Below are 26,990 nucleotides of genomic sequence, written 5' to 3' on the forward strand. Positions count from 1 at the left end.
GCGTCCGACTTCAGCTCAGGTCACGATCTCACGGTCCGTGAGTTCGAGCCCCGCTTCGGGCTCTGGGCTGATGGCTCAGAGCCTGGAGCCTGCTTCTGATTCTGTGTCTCCCTCTCTCTCTGCCCCTCCCCCGTTCATGCTCTGTCTCTCTCTGTCTCAAAAATAAATAAACGTTAAAAAAAAAAAAAAAAAAAAGAGAGAGAGCAGTGTAACACCGGGATTCCAAATCCAGACCTTCTGTTAAGACATTGGATGTCTCTGGGGTCAGAAAGCCCAGTCACAAGTTCAGGAAACTTTCTGTGCCCTGTGCTAGTCTTCGTGCGATCACTGCCAGATCCCATAAGGAGGGTCATTGGAGGCATGTCACCTGTATAAATCCAATATGGTGCAACCAGCCTGATGAAATAGGAAGAAAGCCCTACCACGAAAAATATTGCAGCATCTGCTGTGTAACAAAACATCCCTTAATAAGTCATTAAACTTTGGGGTTCAAATTCTAGTACATAAAACATCTACGTCGCTTCTCAGGAGCAGATTCTTATCATCTGTACTAGATGTTATATGACATAGAAGCTGAAGGAAACGAGAGTGAAACCTGCTTCACTCGTTTCTGCATTCCCCGATTCTGCCGCAGCTCCATCTCGTGCCAGAATTTTTTGGAGTCTTCTACACTGATTCCGAAGAAATGGTGTACATAGCGAAGCTCTGTAGGTTAAGGGAAAGAATTGCTCAGAACAGATGAAGATCTACCTTTCTATACCAGCGTTTCTGTGCAGAAACCAGCCATTTGACTCTCACAGACTAATGAATATCACCTCATTTTAAATCCTAAGACATTACCTGGGCAGAGTATTTTTTCAGTATTTTTGTTTACTTAGTTCTGTGATTTTTAAAGCAACTGTGTTTGTAATGTTGGTTAGTTGACGAGATGGGAGAATTTGGGAGAAGACATGTTTGGTGAGGCACATTGAGGGAGGACAACACATGCCCCTTCAAAACCTGAGGTCAAGTGCAGTGGGTGTTTTAATAGCCAGGGAAAGGCAGAGAGTCCCCCTGTTAGAATTTTGCATCCCCTCACCGATCAGATTTCATAGACGCAACACCTAAGTTTTATGTCCTCTGGGATGACAATTAAGCAGCTTTTGTAGAATGAACATGCTTTTAGTTTTGGGTTGCCACAACTTCGTTACCGTGCCATTGCTCGTATGTGTATGTCCTTGCATCCTAGTTCATTTCTGATTTCACCGATAACTTTGCAGGAATTGGTGCACATTTTCACATTTGCCACCTGTGCCCTGAAGGCTCTCATTGCCGCAGTGCAATTACTTTAGAGCTTGCGTCTCACCCGCGTGAAAAGAGTATATATCATTTATAACGGGAAGATCTAGAATCAAACTCCTGTTACCATTTTTTAATCTGTCTCTTTGCAGGCTACTTATTTCGCCTCCCTGGGTCTCAGGCTCCTCGTTTGCAAACCGAGGCACCAATGGTCACATTTATTCTGCCTGTTGGTAAAAACGTTGTGGTGATCAAGTGCGTACTGTCCGTTTTGAAATCTGTCGGGAAGTTTTGGGCTGGGGACTGAGGCTGCAATGATGAGTGGGTGACCCCTGATCACAGGGTCTTTGCAGATGAGCAAGTACAGCATTTTAGGGGACGTGCATCTGAGAGAGCCTCAGAGACCCCCCCCCCGGGGGCGGGGGGAGGCGACAACTGGACCAGTTGAATGACAACCAGGTAAATGAAGAGGCGAGATTTTCAGAGGGAGAATATGCACAGATCAGGAAAAAAAAAGAGCTTGGCATATTTTGTAAATAAAAATGAGTTCACTTTTGTTTTGGAGCATTAAATTTGGGGAACTGGGCCAGAGAATGGAAAGATAAGGAGAGAAGTAAGTGGAGGCCAGATGATTTTAAACCACGTGCAGGAGTCTGGACTTTCACGTGGCTGCAGCGGACAGTCCAAATAAATAGTATTTGAAAAGCTTTATACAGGGGATGGCATAAGCTATTTTGCAAATATTGGTTATTATTGGCTTTTTGTTAATTATTTTAGTAATATGTGGACAGCAACTCTTACCTAGCTTAATCTGCGAACATCTGAGGTAACACTTTGAGATCGTGTCTTAAGAATGCTACTTAGCAGTCCACATGGCCTCTGCCTCTTTAGATGGGTCTGGTCTTTCTTATTTAAGCATGAAAATACATTTCTTTTTTTAATATTTATTTATATTGAGAGAGAGAGAGAGAACCAGGGAGGGGCAGAGAGAGGGGGAGAGAAAGAATCCCAGGCAGGCTCCACACTCAGCAAGGAGCCCAGTGGAGGGCTTGGTCTCACTAACCATGAGATCATGACCCGAGCTGAGATCAAGAGTCGGAGGCTCAACCGACTGACTGAGCCACCCAGGCCCCCGTGAACACACATTTCTGATAGACTACTCAGTCATTAAAGGAAGTTGGAAAAATAATGGCAAAGCGGAAAATAATTTGGAAATATAGAAGAAATACGGGCATTTCTAGAATTTCAGTTGAACCGTTTGGCAATGGTAACATTTCCCCTAAAAGGTTAGTTCTCTTGACATTAATGAGTGTATAATGCATCATAATTAGCATGAATTGCAATCCAACTGAAGCGCCATCAGACAAAGACAAATCATTCTCCCAGACATGACCGTCCGGCTGATTGCGTTTAAACTTCACAACCTAACTGAGGGATCCAGGACTAGAACTATATCATCTACCTTGTTTTCGTTTTGTGTGCCCTTGGCCTGCACGAACTTACAGCGTTGCCTTAAGGACGTTGCTTGCCTTGCTGCTGGAACTCTCCTCACTTGTCGATGATGTTCTTTAGACCGAAGAAGTTGTCCCTATCAACTTGAGGAAAGAGCCTGTCCCCGTTAGCCTCGCTCCCTGAGCACAGATGGAAACGCTTCTCCGGCAGACCGTCCCCATTGCCCCTTGGTGATCTTGCAGCACTCAGCTGTGTGAGGTGATTCCATTCATGGTGTCGTGACATAAAGCTAGGGCCAGGACCCGGTGTTCTGAAATAGATGTCCTCGTTAGGCTCTCCTTTTGAGACAGAGACACCATTTATCCATAATTCGCGTTCCCTCTTAGCTTTGACCAACTCGCTTAAATCTGCACAAAGGTGAAATGGACATACTTGCATCCAGTGTATGTGGCTATCTAACTGGGGAGAGACGTCGTTCGTGAGATTTCTGAGCAAACACCCCCGTCGAAATGGGAAGGGTGGGGGGAATAAGGGAATGTTTGTATGTTAATGAAATGATCTAGGAAAGGGTGAGGAGGAAAGAGAGAGAGAGAGAATTACTGATGCAGGAGAGAAGGCGGTGGATTGGCGTCTGTAGGACAGGAGACGGGGTCTCATGCACGACTGGTGGTGTCGGCAGTTTGGGTGACTAGGGCCATTCTGTGGGGGAGTAACAGGCGAGAAGGCAGAGTACGTGTGTCCTAATGCTGGCAGACAGGTAGCTGCAGGTGTGGGGATTTGTAGAAATCTCTTTCTGAATGCTTCTACTTTTTTTTTTTAATGTGTATTAAAAGAGAGCAAGCAGGGGAGGGCAGAGAGAGAGGGAGAGAGAAAATCCCAGGCAGGTTCCTCACTGTCAGCTCAGAACCCGATGCGGGGCTCGAACACACCAACTGTGAGATCATGACCTGAGCCGAAATCGAGAGTCAGACATTCATTCAGCTGAGTCAGCCAGGCGCCCCCTGAATGCTTCTACTTTGTGAGGAAAATGAGTCACGAGCTGAGACTGAGCGTGGGAGAGAAGGTGTTGCAGGTTGGAGGAGACAGCAGGCTCTCGTTACCGAGGAGTCTGGCAGGGCAAATGGGACAGGGAAATAAAACATGGCTGCCGGTGTTATTAAAAGCTCTCCTGGGGGCGCCTGGATGGCGCAGTCGGTTAAGCGTCCGACTTCAGCCGGGTCACGATCTCGCGGTCCGTGAGTTCGAGCCCCGCATCAGGCTCTGGGCTGATGGCTCGGAGCCTGGAGCCTGTTTCCGATTCTGTGTCTCCCTCTCTCTCTGCCCCTCCCCCGTTCATGCTCTGTCTCTCTCTGTCCCAAAAATAAATAAAAAAATGTTGAAAAAAAAAATTTAAAAAAAAAAAAAAAAAAAAGCTCTCCTGGGATTTGCAGTCATTGAAATTCAAGTGTTCGGCAAGTCGGTGTTTTTCTACAGCTGGGCAGAGTAGTGAGGTCATTGGATTGAGCTACACACTGGGTTTTGGCAAATGAATCTTTAAGAGATGGAGAAGGAGTTAGGCTGCGTGCAAAGAAGCGGTAAGAATGATCCACCATGAAATTTAATGGATGGATGTGGTGTCAGTAGGTTGTAGGGGCCAGTGTGGCAAAAGGGTCATTGGACTTTGGGTGCCAAGTAAAGGCAGGACGCTGGACGGGTAGAAAGTGGTGGTCGGAGAATAAGACACTCGAAATTGAGATTGTGGAGAATTTGTAGTGATTGATAAAGACAGGGCAGGGGGTGGCCATGAGGCATCACTGGAGGAGAGGCAGGAAAGAAGCTCATGGACCAGGTCTCCAGTCATCCAAGTATACATGGAATTTGGCCAGTATTAATGATAGTAATGCCTGAGGAGACACCAGTAAGGAGCTAAGGTCTTCGAGGCATAAGGGGTGTTTCCCAGAAGTCAGTAAAAAGTCGGATCCTAATGGGGGGGGGATAACAAACAAGGTTCGTTTGCCATTTCCAAGTACGTGTGGGTGCCTTAAGAAAAACTATTGTGATTTTTTGTTTTTAATTTTGTCAGGGAGTTATTATGAGGTGCTACAGTGTAGGCAGAAGAAATGAAAATGTGTAGAAAGCTATGTTTCTGAATAGTGATTTGATAAGGATTTTTTTATGGGGGGACTGAAAATAATTGTCTCAAAAGCACTGAAAATATTGTGTTATGAATAGGCTCAGCTTTCATTTATCACTAAAAAATGAAAAGTGTGGATTATCTAGTCAAGTGTACTTTTCACAGTGTCTGGTATATATCTTGTTTTGTTTCCAAGTGTTCCCGATTGTCATTTATGCATTTAGTAGAATATGGCAGAATTGAACTTACAGATTGGAGGTTTTTGCAGAAAAACTTCTTTAATGTTCATTTATTTATTTTTGAAGGAAAGAAAGAGATAGTTGGGGAGGAGCAGAGAGAGAGAGAGAGAGAGAGAGAGGGAGAGAGAGAATCCCAAGCAGGCTCTGCACTGTCAGCATGGAGCCCTGATGCAGGGCTCAAACCCATGAACCGTGAGATCATGACCTGAGCCGAAATCAAGAAATGGACGCTCAACTGACTGAGCCACCCGGGCACCCCTACATTTGCAAAAAATTTCAGATCTCACAGGTTCTTATTTCTTTCACATTTGAGATCTCTTCAATTCAAAAGCGAAATTCAAGCTAACATACAGAAATTAAACATTTATATTAAATTCTGTTTTCTGTTTCAGGTAAGTCTGTGCTCTTGATTCATTAGTTGAATAATTTCCTCAGTGCAGTATTTTATTAACTGATATGTACAGATAAGCCTTTTCCATTTTATATTTTGTTCTAAATGGACCACTTTTACTAACAAGAGAGCTAAAGGAAATACATGTTCTGTTCAATTGATAATCTGTTGATTATTAAATAATCAGCATTTTCTAAATGTCGTCAGAAAATCATGGCAAATTGAATTATTAGTGTTAAATATTCAGCAGAAACTTTATGAAAAGAAAAATAAATCCAGCATGCTATTGAAAGCTAAAGTAAAAAAAAAAAAATCAAGCAGTCTTTTTAAAAACAACGAGTTTACTGTGAAGAGGGACATTTACTCATTATGATATCCAGAGAGAGGCTGATGAGTACGGTGTTGACGAGCCCGGTCCTGGAATCGGGAATCCTGGCTTTGAGTCCTGGCCCCGGGCCTTGTTGGATTTATCCTGGGCGTGTGGCTCCAATTCCTTAGGCCTAAGCTTCTGCTGCAACACAGCAGTAATAAAATAACCATTTTGTAGAGGCTTCGATTATAATTAAATCACCTATACCAAGCACTTAGGACAATTCCGGGCATTAATAATTGTATTTTATCTTACCCTCTGTCAACTTTAAGACTTCTCTCAAGCCACATCCCACACCTAGGACATACTATTCCCTACTCTGTATACCAAACCACTCTCTAACTCAGAAGGAGCTCCCGGAAAGATTAAATTAACCTATTCGAAACAGAGTGATTCTCCTAGCGATGATAGAAAGTATACATTCGTGTCCATTTAATCCCCTGTCCCTTTTCCGGTGCACAGCCACCAGGGAAAAGCCTTATGAGGACAACCAGGCAGGGGGCCCTCACCGAGGAGCCGACCGTGCCGGCACGGGATTCCCAGCCTTCAGAGAAGTAAATGTTTGTTGTTTAAGCCACCCAGTCTGTGGAGGTTCGTGATAGCAGCCCACACTCCACACTAAGATAGTCACTCAGTGGTATTCTGTACACCCGGTGATTGTGTTGACACGCCCATTTCGATGGCGATGTCAGAAATCAGTATGGTGCTAGGTCCCCTTAAAGATGCTTGAATTCCTACACGAGACGAGTGTTCACACTTAAGACAGGCCACGTGCGCCTCCGATGTTCATTGCCGGAGTGTTTGCAATGGGAGGTGTAAATTCGGCATGAGAGTAGGGGACGTCTGTGGTCATCCAGGAGACCATGACTTAGAAGGCTTCGGGAGTAAACGTTCTCTAGAAGTTTGTACCCAGTGGAAGCTGCCGTTTACTAGAAAGTTAAAAGTTGTGATCTCTTAGAAGAAGAGAGAGTTATTGATATTGCAGCCAAGTCTGACTAGTTAATGACTGCTTAATGACACATGGTGCCATTTACACAACACCTGTATTCAATGTGAGACAGTACGGCTGCTGGAAAGGACAGTGGCCCGGGAGTGCGACCCGGGCGGGTGGCCCCTTCCCTCGGCTCCTGGATGCGTGCCCCGCAGTCTCCCCCCACCCCCTGCCTTCCTGGGCGCGTTGGCTCATCTGCCAAATGAAGCGGTGGGAGCCCTGGAACCCTTCCTGCCTCAGTGGTGGGTGATTCTCCTTTGGTAACCGTGGACTTTGAAGCTTCTGCGGCATTTGTTTTTCTCCAATTGCCTGTTGTTCGGCTGAGGGAGGTATTTGAGTTATCTCGTGGGTTTTGTGGCCCAAACTGCTCGACCTGGGGCGGGGCCTTTGAGCATCTGCATCAGATTTGCAGTCAAATTGTATTCAGTTTACCCCTCCCGCAAACTTCATTTCCCACCTCTTTCCATGACTTCTTAGTCTGTCCTAGTTTTACGAGATTGTTACACACACACACACACACACACACACACACACACACACACACAAACACGCAGTGTGGAGGATTTAAAGGAAATGATGAGATCGTCGGTTGCTGGGCAACTGCTCTTTAACTGTGATTCAGTGTTTAGTAAGATTGTTTTATCTGGTTCCAGGGTCTTCCCAGAATTTCGCTGTTGCTGATTTTGTGTTCTTTTAGGGAAAAGGGGGGAAAAAAAACAGTAAGCTTAGAAGTGTTTTTTTTTTTCTCTGAGGTTTCCAAAATTTGTACTTTTGATTTTAAATTGGTACTTTTTTTTATCAAAGAATATCACAGCCTGATCGGTCCTATCCTCTGTTCTCTCGATAGAAAGGTGTTTTCAAGACAAACACTTCAAATAATATATATTCGTTCTCTCAGAGCAGTTCCAAAAACCAAATGTAAAAAAAAAAATAACGGACTCCCTAGAGTCTATTTAAATAGGTTTCAAAGCTCAGAAACAAACCTTTTAACGCAGCCGCACCATTCCTCAATTCTTGATTCATAGATTGTTTCTTAAGTGGCTAGAATTTATTGTTGAGCAGTGTTTCAAGAGGGATCATGAGTGCTGTGTTTCCCGAGTTCTTTGAGTTTTATGAGTACCTGCCTGCTGCCTTTATAATAATGTGGTGGCTGGATGTAATCCTTGGGGCACAACCTCTTTACCTTGAAAATCCTGTGACAATTGCTCAGTTTTCTTCTGTGTTAAAATTTGCTCTGGACAAGGCTGAAACCAGACTGAGTTTTTCCCTCTGGTAGAAAAATATCTGCTGCCTCGATGCCTGTAAAAATTGTCTATAGCTTTAGATTAGACAAGGGAATATCTTGGTGTTAATTGACGTGTATGAAATATTCTGCTAGATGGCATTATATAGCCATCTCAAGATGCAGAATTCATCAATCTTAACAATTTCCTGAATCATATCAATGAATACTTTTGGGGTATCTATGGAGTTTTTCATATTTTAGTGGTTCTAATGATCTCTGCCCTCTTGCTCACTCATATTAAGATTGTCCTATTTCTAGGGGTGCCTAGGGGAGCTTAAGTGTCCGACTTAAGCTCAGGTCATGATCTCACAGTTCATGAGTTCGAGCCCCACGTCAGGCTCTGTGCTGACAGCTCAGAGCCTGGGGCCTGCTTCGGATTCTGTATCTCCCTCTCTCTGCCCCTCCCAACTCATGCTCTGGCTCTCTCTCAAAAATAAACAAACATTAAAAAAAAAAAAGGTTGTCCTATTTACAAAAGGGCTGAAGACAAGTCCTAAGCACTGAAATTAAATGGTGCTCCCTCAATCTCCTGTCCTCTGCTGTGATCCCAGTACCCTCATTTCCACTGCAAGGGTCAGAGGGCGCCCAACCTTCACGTCACCCTCACCTCCCAACTGTCGTGACTGTGAATCCACCAGGGCAAATACTGTAGCTTTTTATCCCTGTCTATGAAGCCATCAGAACGCAGTCTCCCAGATCTTCCTGTGTCTACCTCGTTTTGACTTCACTAAGATTCCACACGAGCCCGTTTCTGCCCTACGTCTCACCTGCTCCCATCTACTGGATGATTGCATGGCGCTTCCCTCAAATTCATCATCGGCAAAACCTCTTCCAACCTCAAACTCGCCTCTGAACATCTGCTTCACGTCAACGCGCTCACGTCAACCTGGCCTTCCCTTGATGATCTTTCTCCTACCGCAGCTCTCTCAAGTGGTGGGTTTTTATTTATTTGTCTGTTTGCTCATAGCCTCTGAACCACAAATTTACTTAAATCATTCTTTTGGGGATATGTGTTCCGAGTGGATCCAGTGCCATTCCTAACTCCTTGTGGGTGGAGCTCTCTTGTTGGCATTAGCTGACACCTTTAAAGATTTACATTTCTGTTGTCCCTTGGGTGGCCCATGCTTGCTGTTTACAGGTTTGTGCACTCTGTTCCCTCTGGGCCAACGTTAGGCATTGCGGACACTGAAGCCATACCTCTCTGGGGGGCTTTGTACGTAAGTGGGCAGGACCCCAAGGCCCTCACACTCTTACGTCCAAAAATAGAAGCATATATGTTTTTCCAGTCTTGGGAAAGCCACGCAGTATCCCTGTAATATTTTGAGTTTTGCCTTTTGCCCCTCTGTTCCATGTTCTTCAAGGTCCATATCCTCTTCCAACAATCCCATTATAGAGCCATTTTTAGCCTAGGTCAGGGAGCAAACTCAAGTGCGTGAAGAGTCTAGACAGGTGAAGTCCACAGTGGATGTCGTCCAGGTGTGAACTTGAAGCCAGGATACATAGCACTAATGTGTTCCTCAGACACCTAACATTCCGTGTGTTTTCAGGCAGCCCTGGGCTGGAAGTGTTCTTTACAGCAGCACACACGGATCCTCTAAAGGAGCACCTGTTTGTCCCAACCAACAAAGGGTCCATGCACATAAAGTCACAAGAAATATGCGCTCACGTTTTTAAATCACCAAACTTCTAAAGAAGCTATCTCATATGAGTAGGACATACAAAACAGCATAAGCAGTCCCTGGAGGGACGGGAGATACTGGATGTGAATTTTTAAAGAAGTGTATTTAATGACTACCAAGCAATAAAAGTAGGAAAAATTCTGACTACGTAAGAGCGTATAACAAAATCTAACAGACAGGTTTGTGAAAGAGCCACATATGATTTCCAGATACAAGATGTATCACTGAAATTAGAATTCAATACAAGATAAAAGAGTAAATTTAAAGATTCATCTGATAAACAATTACCTTTATGAAGCGTGGAGAAAGTGATAGAAAATATCAAAGAGCTTATAAAAGATACACAGAATGAGAGTCTAATCATGATTTCAGAAGGAGAACACAGAGACAGGAAAAAATTGAAGAGATATTCCAACAAAACTGGTATAAATATATAATATCAGGCAAAATAGATTTGAAAGCAAAAAAGCATTAACATAAACATTGTTAATACATACTGATAAAAAGGTTTATTTACCAGAAAGATTTAGTCATTCCAAATTTGGTTGAACATGCTTCAAATATCTCCTGATAAAAGTGTAAGAAGGAATCAAGAAGGTCATCATTGTAATGGGAGATTTATATACACCTCCATCAGTCATTAATAGATAAATCAGATTAAAAAACAAACAATAATCCCTAAGATTCAAACAACAAAACTCACAAGAGTAACCTAATGATATTGTTAATACTATACCAGTAGAGTGACACATGGGAAACATTATTTCACAACACAGAGCAAACATTAAAAAAATGATATTTGAAATAAAACTTTTACATGGCAAATAGAAAAAGCAAAGACCTTGTTAAAAGATTTTTTGAAGTTTTTTACAAAGTGTCAGAAGATATTTTACATTCTATGTAAGTAAACAAAGGGGTAATGTCTATTTAAAGTGCTCGTAGGGGCACCTGCGTGGCTCAGTTGGTTGAGCATCTGACTCTTGATTTCGGCTCAGGTCATGAGTTCCAGCCCCACATCGGGCTCTGCTCTGACAGCAAGGAACCTGCTTGGGATTCTCTGTCTGCCTCTCTCTCTGCCCCTTCCCTGCTAACACATGCACGCTCTCTCTCAAAAAACAGTAAAGGAAAACGCTGCCGTTTCCCTGGAGTGCTGTGGGAAAAGACAAAGCCTGCCTGTGTCCGCCACCCCGGGGGCTTGCAGCAAGGGCAGTGGCCAGTCCGCAGTAGGAGAAGGCGGTCCTCCCCGAAGTGCAAGGGCACGGACAAAGCCAGCCGGACCACACATCTCCACACTGAGAGGTGCTTCCCCATTGCCTGAGTGCACGGAGCGGGACTTTGAATCCTAGCCAAGCGCAGGGTCAGGGGAGTTGGTGGAGCGAGAAGGACCGCCCTGTCTGCGCCCGGGGCACAGTGAGGACGACTCCAACTGAGTCTACCTTTCCGGCTCCGTGGAGAAGAGACTGAGGGATCACCATCCCCTGCCCCCCCACCACCACCACCAAGGCAGGACCTCAGGGATCGCTCCTGGGGCCCACAGTGGAGGTGGGTCCAGATCACCCCAAAGCTCACCCCTTGCACTGGGTAACTGCGTATGCACTGGATCGGCACAGACCCTGCAAAGAGCTACTCCCAACCGGCGATGCAGCATTTCCTGGATTAACTCTAGGTCAGCTCTGGATATATAGGTATATTCTTCCCCAACCCCCATTTCTCCTCCTTATCTCTTCCCGCCCCTAGGCTGGTTACTCTGGCTATTGGTCTGTCTAAACAGACGTATTTAATCCACTGTCTTGACACATGTTCTACACCTCCTTTACACTCTTTTCTGTCCCTCTGGAATAATCAAGCCATATAGTTTCTCTGTCTGGGTAACTGTACCTTCGTTTCGTTTTCCCCGCCTCCTTCTTCATTTTCCGTTCTCTCTGGATTTAGTGTCTCTGCCTAGTCGGTGTATATTTAGTCTGGATTTAGTCTCTCTGCCTAGTCAGTGTATATTTTCTCTCCCCGCCCCCCCACCCCACCCCTGCTCCTATCATTCTGTCTTTGTTTGTGCTTTTCCTTCACCACCACCTCCACCCTCTTCCTTAGGTAGTTGGTGTTTTGGGTATTTTGTTTTTAGTTTTTAGTTTTTTGCTTTTGTTTGTTTCTTTGTTGTGTTATTTGTGTGTTTGTGTGTTTTTGTCTCCTGTTTGTCTATCTGTTTTCCTTTCCAGGGCTACTCCAAGGAACAAATCAAAGCACACCTGGGGGAGGGTCCAAAATACCACTAGGAGTAGGGTAATAAAGTAACCAAAGTCACAACCACAGAGAGCAACTAACAGTCACCGAAAGAACACTTCTGAAGGGCCAGGCCCTGGACAATGTATGACCCCTCTTCAATATAGCAGTGCTCACAGGTCAGAGCACACAACAAGCTTTTAAAATGCATAAGGGACAGAAAACTAGCCAAAATGATGAAACAGAAGAATTCTCCTCAAAAGAAATTCCAGGAAGTAGCAACAGCTAATGAATTGATCAAAACCGATTTAAGCAACATAATGAACAAGAATTTAGAATAATAGTCATAAAATTAATCGCTGGGCTTGAGAAAGCATAGAGGACAGCAGAGAATCTATTGCTACAGAGGTCAAGGGACTAAGACATGAGGAACTAAAAAGTGCTCTAAATGAGGTGCAAAATAAAATTGAGGTGACCACAGCTCGGACTGAAGAGGCAGAGGAAAGAATAGGTGACTTAGAAGATAGAATTATGGAAAAAGAGGAAGCTGAGAAAAAGAGACATAAAAAAATCCAGGAGAATGAGGGGAGAATTGGAGAACTAAGTGATGCAATCAAACAGAAAAATATCTGTGTCATACGAGTTCTAGAAGAAAGAGAGAGAGAGAAAGGGGGTGAAGGTGTACTTGAACAAACCATAGCTGAGAACTTCCCCGATCTGGGAAAGGAAACAGGCATTGCAATCAAAGAGGCACAGAGGGGGCGCCTGGGTGGCTCAGTCGGTTAAGCGGCCGACTTCAGCTCAGGTCATGATCTCACGGTCTGTGAGTTCGAGCCCCGCGTCAGGTTCTGTGCTGACAGCTCAGAGCCTGGAGCCTGTTTCAGATTCTGTGTCTCCGTCTCTCTCTGCCCCTCCCCTGTTCACGCTCTGTCTCTCTCTGTCTCAAAAAAAAAAAAAAAAAAAAAAAAAAAAAAAGAGGCACAGAGAACTCCCTTCAGATGTAATTTGAATTGATCTTCTGCACAACATATCATAGTGAAACTGGCAAAATACAAGGATAAAGAGAGAATTCTGAAAGTAGCTAGGGATAAACAGGCCTTAACATACAAAGGTAGACACATATGAGTAGTGCAGACCTATCTACTGAAACTTAGCAGGCCAGAAAGGAATGGCAGGAAATCTTTAATGTGATGGACAGGAAAAATGTGCAGCCGAGAATCCTTTACCCAGCAAGTCTTTCATTCAGAATAGAAGGAGAAATAAAGGTTTTCTCAAACAAACAAAAAATGAAGGAATTCATCACCACTAAACCAGCCCTACAAGAGATCCTAAGGGGGATTCTGTGAGTGAAATGTTGCAAGGACCACAAAGTACCAGAGACATCACTACAAGCATGAAACCTACAGACATCACAATGACTCTAAACCCATATCTTTCAATAATAACACTGAATGTAAATGGACTAAAAGCTTCAACAAGACAGGGTATCAGAATGGATTTAAAAAAAAAAACAAAAACAAAAAAACAAGACCCGTACATTTGCTGTCTACAAGACACTCATTTTAGACCTGAGGACACCTTCAGATTGAAAGTGAGGGGATGGAGAACTATCTATCATGCTACTGGAAGTCAAAAGAAAGCTGGAGTAGCCATACTTTTATCAGACAAACTAGACTTTAAATGAAAGGCTGTAACAAGAGATGAAGAAGGGCATTATATAATAATTACAGGGTCTATCCATCAAGAAGAGCTAACAATTATAATTGTCTGTGTGCCAAATATGGGAGCCCACAAATACATAAAACAATCACAAACATAAGCAACCTTATTGATAAGAATGTGGTAATTGCAGGGGACTTGAATATCCCACTTACAACAATGGATAGATCATCTAGACACAGGATCAATAAAGAAACAAGGGCCCTGAGTGATACATTGGATCAGATGGACTTGACAGGTATATTTAGAACTCTGCATCCCAAAGTAACAGAATATGCTTTCTTCTCGAGTGCACATGGAACATTCTCCAAGATCACATACTGGGTCACAAAACAGCCCTTCATAAGTATAAAATAAATGAGATCATACCAGGCACACTTTCAGATCACAATGCTACGAAACTTGAAATCAACCACAGGAAAAAGTCTGGAAAACCTCCAAAAGCATGGAGGTTGAAGAACACCCTACTAAAGAATGAATGGGTCTGGGGCCCCTGGGTGGCTGAGTTGGTTGGGCCAATGACTTCGGCTCAGTTCATGATCTTGCAGTTTGTGAGTTCGAGCCCCGCATGGTGCTCTGTGCTGACAGCTCGGACCCTGGAGCCTACTTCGGATTCTATGTCTCCCCCTCTCTCTACCCCTACCCTGCTCATGCTCTGTATCTCTCTGTCTCTCAATAATAAATAAATGTTTAAAAAAAATTAAAAAAAAGAATGGGTCAAGCAGGCAATTAGAGAAGAAATTTAAAAATATATGGAAACAAATGAAAATGAAAAGACAACAATCCAAAAAGCTTTGGGATGCAGCGAAGGCAGTCCTGAGAGGAAAATACATTGCAATCCAGGCCTATCTCAAGAAACAAGAAAAATCCTAAATACAAAATCTAACAGCAAACCTAAAGGAAATAGAAGCAGAACAGCAAAGGCACCCCAAACCCAGCAGAAGAAGAGAAATAATAAAGATCAGAGCAGAAATAAACAGTATAGAATCTAAAAATACAGTAGAGCAGATCAATGAAACCAAGAGTTAGGTTTTTGAAAAAATAAACAAAATTGATAAATCTCTAGCCAGACTTCTCAAAAAGAAAGGGATATGACCCAAATAGATAAATTCACAAATGGAAATGGAATTATTATAACCAATCCAGAAATATAAGCAATCATCAGGGAATACTATGAAAAATTATATGCCAACAAACTGGACAACCTGGAAGAAATGGACAAATTCCTAAGCACCCACACACTTCCAAAACTCCAACAGGAAGAAATAGAAAATCTGAACATACCTATAACCAGTGAAGAAATTGAATCAGTTATCAAAAATCTCCCAACAAATAAGAGTCCAGGACCAGATGGCTTCCCTGGGAATTCTACCAGACATTTAAAGCAGAGATAATACCTATCCTTCTCAAGCTGTTCCAAAAAATACAAAGGGAAGGAAAACTTCCAGACTCATTCTATGAAGCCAGCATTACTCTGATTCCCAAACCAGACAGAGACCCAGCAAAAAAAGAGAACTACAGGCCAATATCCCTGATGAATATGGATGCAAAAATTCTCAACAAGATACTAGTAAATCGAATTCAACAGCATATAAAAAGAATTATTCACCATGATCAAGTGGGATTCATTCCTGGGCTGCAGGGCTGGTTAAGCATCCGCAAATCAATCAATGTGATACATCACATTAAAAAAAGAAAAGAACTATATGATCCTGTCAATAGGTGCAGAAAAAGCATTTGACAAAATTCAGCATCCTTTCTTAACAAAAACCCTCAAGAAAGTTGGAATAGAAGGAACATACTTAAACATCATAAGAGCCATTTATGAAAAGCCCACTGCTAACATCATCCTCAATGGGGAAAAACTGAGAGCTTTCCCCCTGAGATCAGGAACATGACAGGGATGTCCACTCTCACTGCTGTTGTTTAACATAGTGTTGGAAGTGCTAGCATCAGCAATCAGACAACAAAAGGAAATCAAAGGCATCAAAATTGGCAAAGATGAAGTCAGGCTTTCACTTTTGCAAAGATGACATGATACTTTACATGGAAAATCCCATAGACTCCACCAAAAGTCTGCCAGAACTGATCCATGAATTCAGGAAAGTTGAAGGGTACAAAATTAATGTACAGAAATCAGTTGCATTTTTATACACCAATAATGAAGCAACAGAAAGAGAAATAAACTGATCCCATTCATAATTGCACCAAGAATCATAAAATACCTAGAAATAAACCTAACCAAAGATGTAAAAGATCTGTATGCTGAAAACTATAGAAAGTTTATGAAGGAAATTGAAGAAGATACAAAGAAATGGAAAAACATTCCATGCTCGTGGATCAAAAGAATACATACTGTTAAAATGTCAATACTACCCAAAGCTATCTACACATTCAATGCAATCCCAATCAAAATTGCACTAGCATTCTTCTCAAAGCTAGAACATGCAATCCTAAAATTTGTATGGAACCACAAAAGACCCCAAATAGCCAAAGCAATTTTGAAGAAGAAGACCAAAGCGGGAGGCATCACAATCCCAGACTTTAGCCTCTACTACAAAGCTATAATCATCAAGACAGCATTGTATTGGCACAAAAACAGACACACAGACCAACGGAATAGAACAGAGACTCCAGAATTGGACCCACAAAAGTATGGCCAACTAATCTCTGGCAAAGCAGAAAAGAATATCTAGTGGAAAAATAAGACAGTCTCTTTAACAAATGGTGCTGGGAGAACTGGACAGCAACGTGCAGAAGAATGAAACTAGACCACTTTCTTACAGCATTCACCGAAGTAAACTCAAAATGGATGAAGGACCTGAATGTGAGACAGGAAACCATCAAAACCCTAAAGGAGAAAGCAGGAAAAAACCTCTCTGAACTCAGCCGCAGAAATTTCTTACATAACACATCTCCAAATGCAAGGGAATTAAAAGCAAAAATTAACTATTGGGACCTCATCAACATAAAAACCTTCTGCACTGTGAAGGAAACAGTCAACAAAACTAAAAGGCAACCAACGGAATGGGAAAAGATATTTGCAAATGACATATCAAACAAAGGGCTAGTATCCAGAATCTATAAAGAACTAACCAAACTCCACACCCAAAAAACAAATAATCCAGTGAAGAAATGGGCAGAAAACATGAATAGACACTTCTCTAAAGAAGACATCCAGATGGCCAACAGGCACATGAAAAGATGCTCAGCGTCACTTCTTATCAGGGAAATTCAAATCAAAACCACACTGAGATATCACCTCATGCCTCTCAGAGTGGCTAAAATGAACAAATCAGGAGACTATAGATGCTGGAGAGGATATGGAGAAACGGGAACCCTCTTGCACTGTTGGTGGAATGCAAACTGGTGCAGCCGCTCTGAAAAACAGTGTGGAGATTCCTCAGAAAATTAAAAATAGATCTACCCTATGACCCAGCAATATCACTGCTAGGAATTCACCCAAGGGATACAGGAGTGCTGATGCATAGGGGCACTTGTACCCCAATGATTATAGCTGCACTTTCAACAATAGCCAAATTATGGAAAGAGCCTAAATGTCCATCAACTGACGAATGGATAAAGAAGATGTGGTTTATATATACAATGGAATACTACTTGGCAATGAGAAAGAGTGAAATCTGGCCATTTGTAGCAATGTGGTTGGAACTGGAGAGTATTATGCTAAGTGAAATAAGTCAGGCAGAGAAAGATACCATATGTTTTCACTCTTATGTGGATCCTGAGAAACTTACCAGAAGACCAGGGGGGAGGGGAAGGGGGGGGAAAGTTACAGAGAGGGAAGGAGGCAAACCATAAGAGACTCTTAAATACTGAGAACAAACTGAGGGTGGATGGGGGGTGGGGCAGAGGGGAAAGTGGGTGATGGGCATAGAGGAGGACACCTCTTTGGATGAGCACTAGGTGTTGTATGGAAACCAATTTGACAATAAGTTATATATAAAAACAAAGTAAAATGCTTCTATATATTAATAAAAAGAACCCAACAGAAAGTGGGCAAAGACTATGAGCATGTAAATGACAAGAGATAAACACTAGTGACCAGTAAACATAGGGAAAGATGCTCAGCCTAACTGGCAATAAGGAAAATACAGACCCAAAGAAGGAGGTACTCGGTCATATCCATCCCATCATCCATCACATCCGAACACATTAGTGCATCTAGTAATGGCAAGTGGTGGAGAGAACATGGAGAAGAGGTGGGACAGAACTGGTGGGAGTGCAAACTGGGGCATTCGCTTAAGGGAACAACTTGATAACTAATAAAACTTAAGACACACATGCTCTTTGAGTTAGAGATTCTACTCCTCAGGTTCTACCCTGGAGAAATTCTTATACACAGAGACATGTACAAAGATTATGATTTCAGGACTGTGTGTTGTTGCAAAAAAAGAGGGAAAAAACGAATTTTCATGGGGTAGAGAAATGAATAAATCTTGATGTATACAGCAGATGCAAGGAATAGAGTTCAGTTACATGCATAAACGTGGCTAATTTTAAAACCCATAATATCATTAAAAAGCATGTTGCAGAAAGAGGTGCAGAATTTGGTAAGAGTCATGCAAATATTAAGGCATAGTGTATATTGTTTATGAATACACATGCAGTAAATGTACAAAACTATGCATGGAAATGATGTACACGTTCCTTTGGGGAAGTGAGGGGGGGGGGAAGGTTCTGGTTAGGGCTCTGGCTGTTTGTGAATCATTTTCTTCTTATTCTGGTAGAAAGGTGAATTTTGAGTTTAATATGACAAAATGTTAACATCTGTTTTAGTGCTGAGTCCATGAGAGATCTGTTATATTATTTTCTATCTCTGTTAAGTATGTTGCATAATATAAAATTTTCAAAATGAAAGGAGACTGAGAAAATGTCTTTAAAAACTTGCCATTTTCTGGAAATCAAATGAGGGCAAAGTTGTTAGAACAGGCTCATTTTAAAAATGAGGACTGGGAAAAGTATTAGATTTTGTAATAACTTTCAAGAGAGTGGCTTCGTTAAATGTTGAGCTGGAAGTGAGGGAGCCAGAGGCTCTTCAGAAAGTTGGAAGAAGGTAAAAAGTGGATGGATGGCATACCACAGAGCATCAGAGAGCCAACAAAAGAAGCTTTAGAATAAGAGCTCGCTGAATATTTACCAATATGACATTATGGGAGAAAGAGTAGGTAAATACCTAAACTACATAAGATGGGCTGAGTAAGCACCGTTAGATCAACTTTAGAGGCTTTCCGTTTATAGGAAATCGATCGTTGTCTCTGAGAATTCCTTAACATTACCGAAATATGTAAAGATAGATGCATATGCAAACAGATTTAGTAATTGGTAGACATACTGAGTATTTATGAAGCAGTTTTAAAGAATAGTTTCCATTTCTTATATTAAGGATGGCATCCAAAATATTCATCTCTTCATGCACAAATGCATTGAATTATTAATTGGAAATGCATTTCCTCTTTAGCCTAAAGAAAAGGACTAAATTAGGATCATGTGTGAAAACTTGTGGGCCCACTATTGCTAAACTTAATGCTCGTTTCTTGGCAACATCAAAACAACATTTTCTGAGTATTTTTTTAAAAATCATACGTATATGACATACATGTTTTTGAAGCGATAACTACTTAAACTTATACTTGTGATTTTTAAGATAGTACCATAAAGAGGGGTGACTCTTAAAAGCAGGTGAAATTTATTAAAAAAAATTAATGTTCATTTATTTTTGAGAGAGAGATAGAGCATGAGCGGAGTAAGAGCAGAGAGGGAGACACAATCTGAAGCCGGCTCCAGGCTCTGGGCTGTTAGCACAGAGCCCTCCGTGGGGCTCGAACAGTGAGATCTCAGGAACAGTGAAATCACGACCTGAGATGAAGTCGGATGCTTAACTGACTGAGCCACCCAGGTGCCCCAGAGGCAGATGTATTGTTATCTAATAATCAATGATAATTGAGAGATAAGTATTACAACTACTTGCTAGCTTCATACACATGACCTACACTTAGGACTCTGTGCGGTATAGGCTAGAGTTTGACACTGTGACTTTTGTCCGTAGGACAGGCGAGTATGTTGGAGACACTCAGTGGCAGTTCTCCTCCTAACAGACAGTCAGGTGCCACACTGCCCTCCTCAATCCCAGGGCACAGAAGCGTGGAGGGAAAGGCAAACTGCATTGCGGAGATGGTTCAAGTGCACGCCATGAGAACTCTTTGGAATCTCAGCATCCTATTTCTTCCAATCTTTACCAAACCAAACAACAACAACAACAACAACAACAAACCCACAACTTTCAATAGTCCAAGTAATAAAAATATACTTTTGATAGATCATTAAGATACTTCGAGTTTATTCCAATAGCAGTTCAGCCCTCTCGCTGGAGAGATTCTTGATGATCCCCTTCGAGACTAGTACTTTACTCCCGATTGTAACCTCTCTGAATTTTCTACCCTCGGTTACATTCCTACATCCTTGCCTTTCACTTCCTAACCTCAGCGTCTACCATGTCAGTCCCTTTGGAGTATGTTCTACGAAGGACGTCCCAAGCATTGAGAGCATAGAATTACCGGGCTGTTTGTTAGGAATTCAGATTCTGGAGCACCATCCTAAAAGATTCTGATTAGGAATACACTTTAGTATAGGATTTTCCGTCAATTTGGACTCCCTTTTGTTCTTCAGCCCCACCATTAGCAGTTCCCCAAACTGGTTATTTCCATGATCTGCTTTCTCTTTTCCCTTAGCTGAGCCCTGCATGTTTCCACTACAAATATATGTGGTTAAGCCTATGTGTTTTATAGTCAGAGACATAGGCTGATCCTGTTACATGTTCGGTACGTATTGGAGAAATCAGCAAACTACCTTCAGTTGTAATATCCTTATCTGTAACATAGGAATTCATGTATCTTCACTCACCCATGAATTTAGTTTATTAACTTATATTAATTTGTGTTTATAATACTTGTTGAGTAGATGCTGTTCTAAGTACTGGAGATACAATGAACAATATCTAAAGGTTCCACAGACCTTACAATTTCATTAAATATTAGCATTTAAAGTGTATAGTTGAGAAGATTTAATGAAAGCATTATAGTAGCTAATGCATATACCAGTGTTTAAGTGCCAGACAAGGTTTTAAGCTCTCTACGTAACACACTTATTTATTCCTTATAACAATAGTATGTGGCAGGTACTATTATTATTATTGTTTTATATATGATGAAATCGGGCCACAGAAAGTTTAAGTATTTATTTCAAAGTCACTTAGCTAATAAATGGTAATGCTGGGATTTTTAACCCAGGTCAGTGGGGTCTGGAACCCATCCTCTTAATCTCTGATGTGACACTACCTCTGTTTGAGACATTTAACCTATCAAAATCTTGATGTACGTATCAGATTTCTGAAGAAGTCAACCTAAACTACAGAATGTCTTCAAGACCAAGTCTGTAACTTGATCGGACACTAAGGTTTTTCAAGAAAGAGTGTGTCAACAAGCAGGAATAGTCTCGATGAGTATTGGGAAAAGAGCGCCTTCCCAACAGCAAAAGTTGGCAAGGTCTGTGAAGCATTTACAGAGAAGAAACCTAATGTGACGACAGATATTGAATACTTAGCACTTCGTCATTGTGCTAATTGCTTTTCACAGATTACCCTGATTCGTGTTGATGATCATTTACGAAGCATGTGATACATCTATTCTACAAGATGAAGAACTGATGTTAGTACAAGTTGAGTCACTAGTCCAGGGTCTTGCAGTCAGCAAGCATCTCCAATTCGATGGTTTGACCCCAGAACACGCCTTCCTCATGGCTTCCAAGTGTCATTTTTTAAAATACTAGCTGTCACATTCAATCTGCAGGATACAAAACTTCTGGCACTTAGACTCTTAATTTTTCTCCCAAGTAGCATCAGGGCTGGGAGGGTGTACTTTGAGACCATGTAGCAAAAGGTGAGTTACAATGTGATTTTCTCAGAGGTGCTTCCACTGGCCACACCAGCTGAATCAATTCCTCTTGTTTTGCAGAATTCCATTTTTATAATTATTGTTTTAATGTTACTGTCCTCTGCTAGGCTCTAAGATAGGAAGTTTACAGTGTACCTCCTTCATTTTTCAGTGCGTGTCCAGTGCTTGGTGTAGTTCCTGGTATGTGAAGGCTTCTGTGTTCACTTAATGTACATTTTTTTATATAAGTTGATTTATTCACTTAGGGAGAGAGAGCAAGCACAAGTGGGGGAGGGGCAGAAAGAGAGAGGGAGGGAGAGAGAATCCCAAGCAGGAGCCCAGTGCAGGGCTAGAATTTATAAGCCGTGAGATCATGACCTGAGTGGAAACCAAGAGTCAGATGCTTAACCGGCTGAACCACTCAGGTGCCCCTATGTACATTTCTAATCCTGTGCCTGGTTTCTGAGGTTCTCTGATAAAGGCAAAAATGCAGACAGATGACTATTAAGCCCTGGAAAAGGATATCCCTAGCGTGAATTAAACAGCACAGGGAGAAGGTGGGCTAGAAATTAGAATATCGGGGTTGTTTGTAACATTCTCACTTCATTAATGCATTTGCTTTTTCACTTACATTAACAGAATCTTGGGAGCCTGTTTACTCCGATTCATCCCCGGGAGACTGAGCAAACAACCCATCACTGTGTGCATTCACTGAGGTGATGCCGTCCCACACGCATGGCCTGAGCAAGCCGCCAGCAACAGACTGCATGTGAATTTCGGGCACCAGCGGAACAGAAGCACTGAACGTCATTTCTTTTTAAAGCAAGGCAACAAAAGTTGTTCTTAAGGGAGTATCAGGACTTCATCGAACTTCATTACAAGTAATTTTTTTTTTGTAAATTTTTTTAATGTTTTTATTTATTTTTAAGAGAGAGCAGGACAAAGCGTGAGCAGGGGAGGGGCAGAGAGAGAGGGAGACACAGAATCCGGAGCAGACTCTAGGCTCTGAGCCGTCAGCACAGAGCCCAATGCGGGGCTCAAACCTACGAACTGTGAGATCATGACCTGAGCCACCCTCAGGCTCTCAACCGACTGAGCCACCCAGGCGCCTCTCAGGTAATTTGTTTTTAATATTATTTTGATTTTGACTGACGCCTAGGGGTGGGGTGGAGGGCATAATCGATTCAGTGTTCCATGTTGCCCAAGTTCTCCCACCCTGATCTCCTGGAGCACAACGGCCATCCTCGTACATCACATGGCACTGCCTGCCTTCTCGCACATTATCAATATTAGCGTATTTCGTTTGGGTCATTTGTATTTTGTGTCTGAGAGAGAGGTAGCCAAGCTCTTTGACAAGGTGAACCCTTCCTCCTGGATGCTGCCTTCCGTACTTGGATGATTTTGATTCGCCGCTGTTGTGCCTTTGAATTCCAATCACAGATTCTCTCTACTCTGCTTCCTCCTCCATCTACTGGTTTTATTTCCAGACTTCCCGACAGCCCATGCTTACTGCTTCCTCTGCGCTTAGTGGAACTCTGGCTCTTGCAGCCAAGCTTTCAAGCAGCCCCAGCATCCCTTTTTGTTGTGTGTGGGCTCAGCCTTGCTTAAAGCCTCTGTCTTATGTGTGTTTTTTCTTCCATTAATTCAGTCATCAGCCTACTCATCTTCCCAGTCACCGTTTAAACAGCTAACATTGTTTCCCATGCTTAGGAGGTGTTGTTCGTATTCAGTGAGTGGAATTAAATCATTTCACCAATTTTTACGTTTCGGATTGTGTGAATTACTATATGACATTTCAAAGTGTCTTATTGGAAGTTGTTTTAAAGTACCTTAAAATGAGAATGCTTATGCCCAAAACCTATTTGATTAAATGAAAAGATTGAAAAAAAACCCTCATATCCAAGTTTTGAGGATTGAAGAATTACTGTGTCCTTCAGTTTTTTTTAAAGTTGTATCTATATATTTTGTATATTCCAAGTTTATTGTATTTTCATGTCTTAAAGGATATATATATATTTACCAACTTTTGAGTATAATGACAATCATATAATCCAGAAATTCCTCAGAGTGATTTTGGTGAGTTTTAATTCCCTCCTGCCTTTTTTTCCCTATACCAAGAGGTTCAGGAAATAATTTAAAAAAAATTTTTTTTTACATTTATTTATTTTTGAGAGACAGAGACAGAACGTGAGTGGGGGAGGGGCAGAGAGAGAGAGAGAGAGAGAGAGAGACACAGAATCCAAAGCAGGCTCTAGGCTCTGAGCCATCAGCACAGAGCCCATTGCGGGGCTCGAGCCCACAAACCGTGAAGTCATGACCTGAGCCGAAGTCGGACGCTTAATTGACTGAGCCACTCAGGCGCCCCAGGAAATAATTTCTTAAAAGAATAAACTTTTACATTTTATTTTATTTTCATTTTCACATCCCCATTTACTGTTACTAACAGTAAAATCCACCTTTCTAAATGTATACTTTTATGAATATTGACAAATTTATATAGTCATGTAACTGCCATCACCAATCAAGACAATATTTTCATCAGCCAGAAAAGCTCCCTTATACCCCATTTGTTCCTGACTTTCTTCTCCCGCCAGCCAGCCGCAGCCCTGGTGTGAAAATATGAATGCCTTTTTCTTCCTGAAGTACATTTGGGAATATTTCCACTTAAGATATAAGTATCCCTGGTAAATCAGGTGTTGAGTTGACATAATTTTAATACCCTTAAAATGTACTTGCTAGCCTTCTGCTGTGATAAAGATACTTTGGGGAATAGTTTAAATAAGTAATAGAAAATACAGTTGCCTCTGTAATTATGTAATATAACATTCAGTCTGTGGATGAGAAAGTGCCTTTTTTATGGCATCAAGCTTTGTGACTCACAGGATAGGGAAGGAAAAAATCTTTTTAATGCCTGGATGTTTTTCTCTCCTTCTCCTTCTCTTCCTCCTTCTTCTTTTGGGCAGGGCTGGGGTGCAATCAGTTGGTTTAAGATCAGATGTTTTTTTTTTTTTTTTAAATCTAAATAAAGTTTTTACTTGGTTTGAAGTGATATAGTGGCTATTATTATATATTATACGTATCAATAAATTAATGTGTCTGACCAGTGGAAATCATAGGACAGCCAAATTATACCAAAGATTGAAGAGCCATCTCTAAGTCGAATGTAAACTGAAATCTGACTAAGGGCATCGTTTGTTCTTTTGGGGATGGGTATGTGATAAAGGGGCTGTCAGCTGGGGTGGTCAGAGGATCAAATTAATTGCTGGAGAAGACTCACTTTGGGGTGCCATGCGTCCTCCATGCTTCCCTCTTTGGAAAGTGTCTGACATAGGCCATGTGGACGAGAAGAGATCACTGTGTTTATAGTATAAGGCCTGTCTCATTCTTGCCCGGGGCTAACAGGATTGGGGGCAGACATAAGCCAGTTTTATCAGTGACAAATCCATTCTGTGTTATCAAAATTAGTACTAGGAGACATCAAGGCTGCAGTCAGACAATGGTAAGACCTAGTAAATCAGAGTTCATATCATACTTGATTCAACTATAGTAGATACCTTTGAATATGCTCCTTTTTAAATAGTTTCCTATCGATTTATGTGGACAGATTTGTCTTGTTCTCCGTCTCTACGTGACAGGGCTCAGTCACCCCTCTTTGCTGCATATCTCACTCTTGTACCTATATTTTGCCTTCCTTCTTTCTCTGTAGTCTTGCCTTAGCTTAGACAACTTTTTATATTCCAATTTCTATAGAAATAAGTCTGCATCTCCTGCCAGCTCGTTAAATAATTCTAGATCTTCTCTCATTTACCTTCTTAATCAATTTCTACATGTAGATCTTTGCAAGTACTTCTAACTCAACATCCTCCTCAAAAATCTTCTGTCACACCCATTAGGTACTTAGTGCACAAATGTTTAATTGAATTGAACTGTCATTGTTCATGGCAAGAAGAAAAACAGAGTGTAGGTTTTGAATTGGGGCTTGGGGAGAAATTAAAAAGGAAAAGATCGTCCACATGTCAAGATCACCACGAAGTACAAAACCAGGTTTAAACATTTCTATTCCTTGGGGGTGAGACTAGCCTGTCTCCTAGAAAGATCTTAGTAGGAAATAAAGTTGAGGAGTAAGGGGTGAGACAAAACTGTGGCCGAATTTGAAAGCAGAGAAATTGGAATTTGAGAATTTCATTCTGGGTACCTGTTGACCTCTCCTTGATAGATTCCGTATGTTTCAACAGAAGAGAATTCACCCTTAGCTTCGAGGGTGAGGATGTGGCCTGAATATCTCCAATCAGAATGAATCTCAGGAATCTCGTTCGGAAACATTCCCTTGTGGTGAGTAGAAGGGACAGCAGTATGTGCTAGCGCCGTGATGTAACTGTGCGGGGAGCTGGCCGGGAAACAAAGCTCAGACGAGCTAGAATGATCGTCATGTCGCAGCTAGAGAAAATTTCTGAAATTTGTAAAGGTCTCCTGAAAACTGAAAGAAAAGTTTTGGACAATACGAACGTAAAAAATCACTTACATTAGTGATGAGTAATGTAAATCACTTTGTGTTGGAGAAACACAAGAATATAGATGCATTATGTCATATTTGGGGGAAACAGAAAAGTACTACTAGGTATGATGATGTGTTCAGAAAATTGATATATTGACTCATCAACGAATTCAATTGTTTTCAATGCTGTTATAACTATTAGTACTAATGGAACTAAAAGGAATAAAGTTTAACTGCATTCCTATTTTCGTGCGTTTGGCACTGAACTTTTTAAAGACCCTCTTTTGTCGGGGGTGGGGAGTTTGAGGTTCATAACAAAATTGAGAGGAAGGTGCAGGAATTTCCTGTGGACACCCTGCTCCCACTCATGCATGGCATTCCCCATTTTCAGCATTGCTTAGCAGAATAGTACATTTGTTACCAAGAATGAACCTACGTGACTCATGAGAATCACCCAAACTCAGTAGTTTACCTTAGAGCTCATGCTTGGTAGTGTATCTTCTACAGGTTTGGACAAATATATAATGACATATATTCATCATTAAAATACCACACAGAGTGATTTCACTACCCTAAAAACTCTCAGTGTTCCACTTATTCATCCTTGCATCCCTCCGGACCCCTAGTAATCACTGATCTTTTTTCTGTCTCCATAGTCTTGTCTTTCCCAGAATATCATGTAGTTGGAATCATATGGTATATAGCTTTTTCAGATTGGGTTATTTTACTTAGAAATGTGCGTTCAAGTTTCCTCCTTTTTTCCAAGGCTTAAGCTCTTTTCTTTTCTTCTTCTTCTTCTTCTTCTTCTTCTT

General features: G+C 41.7%; 1 long non-coding RNA gene across 1 annotated transcript; it reads right to left on the reverse strand.

Moving 5' to 3' along the window:
* Positions 1 to 295: 295 nt before the first annotated feature.
* Positions 296 to 26,019, reverse strand: LOC128779106 (uncharacterized). The gene is made up of 3 exons (XR_008425053.1): positions 25,879 to 26,019; positions 2,782 to 3,040; positions 296 to 705 (listed from the first exon to the last, which is right to left on the reverse strand). It is a non-coding gene; the product is annotated as an uncharacterized LOC128779106 (long non-coding RNA).
* Positions 26,020 to 26,990: the final 971 nt, after the last annotated feature.

The sequence above is a fragment of the Panthera pardus genome, unplaced genomic scaffold (assembly GCF_024362965.1).
Source record: "Panthera pardus isolate Hobbes unplaced genomic scaffold, ASM2436296v1 HiC_scaffold_22, whole genome shotgun sequence".
NCBI classification, from domain to species: Eukaryota; Metazoa; Chordata; class Mammalia; order Carnivora; family Felidae; genus Panthera; species Panthera pardus.